This window comes from Erithacus rubecula, assembly GCF_903797595.1.
Source record: "Erithacus rubecula genome assembly, chromosome: 33".
Lineage (NCBI taxonomy): Eukaryota > Metazoa > Chordata > Aves > Passeriformes > Muscicapidae > Erithacus > Erithacus rubecula.
In genome coordinates this window covers 265,747-268,840 of record NC_136683.1, presented here as the reverse complement: position 1 = coordinate 268,840, position 3,094 = coordinate 265,747, and the positions used below count along the sequence as shown (strand labels likewise).

Sequence of the window (3,094 nt, the reverse complement as noted above, 5' to 3'; positions counted from 1 at the left end):
CTGAAGCACCAGCAAGTCTTTGGGAGAGAGGGGACCTGTCACAGCCGATGTCACCAGGACACCCCACTGGGTCACATCCGGGGTCCCCAGTTCCATCACGGGAGTGCCCCTGTAGGGGGATGCCCTGGGATGTGCCCAGAGAAGGGACAGGCTCTGGTCGCACTGGGAGTGACCCACCCTGAGCCCTCAGGCTCCCCATGGGTTCCAGGGTGGGAAGACCCAAACACCCCTCACCATTTGACACCCTCACTGTGGGGCTGAACCCACTGCCGGGTCTGTAACATCGGTAGATGCTACTTTCAGTGACAGTGAAGCTGTCAGCTCCCTTCTGCCCCCAGAGCTGCCGTCCTTGTACCAGGTGGTGGCACCGGCGGTCCCCGAGCCCTGGCAGGTCAGTGTCACCCAGTTCCACAGCACTGCCAGCGTCCAGGGGGGCTCCACCAGGAGTTGGGTGCTCTGAGCACCTGTGGATGACAGGGGACACTGTTGTGAAGGAAATAGAAAAATCTTATGAGTGCCTAGCAAATCGTTCTGAAACAATAGATAAAATAGAGGTGTTAGCATTCCTCGATTTAGATGCTAAAAACAGCTATGTGAAGGTTTAAGGGCCTTTTCCTTTGTTTATATGATGCCAAATGCCACAAATACCAAAGAATCAACAGCCATCCTGTCCCAAGGCAGGAAAGGTCTGAAGATAACGGTTACAGATAAGAAAGCCACAAAACATGGCAAGTTAGTGATTCATATAGGTTGCATACAAATATTAGGAAATTAGTATATTGTATTAGATTGGTTAATGGAAATTAGAATATTCATCATAGAAGAATACTTATGGTATTGTAAACGGGAAATCGCTCTCTTACCCCTTTCTCTTGCTCTCTTCTCTTATTCTCTTACTCTCCATGCTCTATACTCTCTCTTACACCCACGCCCTTATAATAAACTACAAACCTGAAGAACAAAAAACAGAGAGCTCCTGAGTCTGCCCAGCGACCATCCAACCAAAAAATAACACCCACAGGATATCAGCCAGCCAGGGCCATCACGGGGCTGGGACATGACATTCCCCGAGGGCTCACCAGCGAGGCCGAGGGTCTGGGCTCGAAGGGAGAAGGGACAGAGCTGGGTTGGGGTCACCCACGACAGGTCACCCCCGCCAGCCCCACAACCGCATCCCCATGGTACTCGTCCCCTTGCCCCCGTCCCCTGTTCTCTTGCCCCTGCCCACAGCTGCCCCAGACACAAGGGGTCAAATCCCACATTACTGCCTGAAAATACCTCTCCCCACATTCCTGTCCCCCTGTCCCAGTCCCATTCCTGTCCCCTAATCCCTCACCTCACATGAGCAGTGCCACCTTCCCAGACATCCCAGTGTCCCTGGCCATGGGCACTGACTGTCACTCGCTGCTGGGGCCACCTGTCCCCTGGCTGGCGGCTTTTGGGATAAAGAGGAAGGAAGCGAGCTCAGGTCTTATCGCAGTGTGGTGGTGGCCCTTGGTGGGGGCAGGGTGGCCACAAGCTGGGGACTGTGTGGGACAAGGCTGGGTGGGACAAGGTGGGACATGGAGTTCCCAGGAGTGGGTGGCTCAGAGAGTGTGGAGAGTCAGGGGTGGCGTCCAGGGGAATGGGGGGTCCTGAGGAGAGGGAGTCACCAGGGCTGGGGGGACTCAGGGGATCCCCAGAGTCTCCTAACTATGGGGGACACAGACCCAGAGCCCCTCAGAACCTGTCTGGAGTGACCCAGGCCATCACTACAGTGGATGGGCTCTGCTGGTTCATCCCAAAATCTGAGGCACCCAAGGAAGGAGCTGTGACCCACAGGCCTACTCAGCCACTGCCCACCCCTGGCACTCCCATTCTCCTGGGACTCCAATCAGGGGACCCCATTCCTTATGTCCCCTCTCTCTGGGAAACCATCCCAAAATGGCCATTCCCCAGGGTCTCCATAGGCCAGGACCCCATTCCCAAGGAAACCTCTCTACAAAATTCCACCCTCTACAATGCTCCTTCCCCCAGACTTTGATTCTCCCAGGACCCCCCATTCCCCTCGACACTCATCCCTGGCTCCCCACACTCTGTGAGCCCCCCACTCCTGGGAATGCCATGTCCCACCTTGTCCCACACAGCCTTGTCCCCCAGCCTGTCCCTTCACTGTCCCCAGCTTGTGGCCATCTGCCCCCACCAAGGGCCACCACCACACTGAGATAAGACCTGAGCTCTCTTCCTTCCCCTTTTTCCAAAGAGCCACCAGCCAGGGGACAGGCGGCCCCAGCAGCGAGTGACAGCCAATGCCCATGGCCGGGGACACTGGGATGGCCAGGAAGGTGGAACTGCTCCTGTGGGGTGAGTGCCTCGGGCATGGGCCTGATGCCCTGAGGATGGGCCCTGGTGAGGCAGAGAGCGGTGGGGAGAGGGCACAGGGGGGCTGTGAGGTCCCCTGAGGTCCCCAGTGCCAGCAGAGCCAGGGTAGGGACAGAGCCAGTGTCCCCTCAGTGTGACCAGGGTTGTGGCGAGGACCTGGAGACAGAGACAGGGGGACAGGATTGGGATAGGGATGTGGGGACAGGGACAACACGGAGAAGCACCATAGGGATGTGGCTGTGGCGTTGGTGGGAGTGATGTGTGCCAGTTCGGGGAAAGCCCCACACTCGCCTCTGTGTGCCGCTGTCCCCACGGTGCCACCCCCACCCAGCCCTGTCCCTTCTCCCTTCCAGCCCAGACCCTTGGCCTCGCTGGTGAGTCCTCGGGGGATGCCATGTCCCTGGCCCGCTGTCACCAGCCCTGTGGTGGCCCTGGCAGGCTGGTGTTCCCTGTCACCCACAGGTGCCCAGAGCACCCAGCTCCTGGTGGAGCCCCCCTGGACACCGGCGGTGCTGTGGGACCGGGTGACACTGACCTGCCAGGGCTCGGGGACCGCCAGTGCCACCATCTGGTACAAGGACGGGAAGCGTTGGGGGCAGGAGGGACCCGACAACTTCACTGTCACAGAGAGTGGCAGCTACCAATGTTACAGACCCAGCAGTGGATTGAGCCCCCCCGTGAGGTTTTCAAATGGTGAGAGAGGGTTTGGGTGTCCCCACCCTGGCACCCGTGG

General features: G+C 58.5%; 1 long non-coding RNA gene across 1 annotated transcript; it reads right to left on the bottom strand.

Moving 5' to 3' along the window:
• Nucleotides 1-422: 422 nt before the first annotated feature.
• On the bottom strand, nt 423-1,424 carry LOC306813821. Its single transcript, XR_013777044.1, has 3 exons — nt 1,337-1,424; nt 1,080-1,100; nt 423-464 (listed from the first exon to the last, which is right to left on the bottom strand). It is a non-coding gene; the product is annotated as an uncharacterized lncRNA (long non-coding RNA).
• Nucleotides 1,425-3,094: the final 1,670 nt, after the last annotated feature.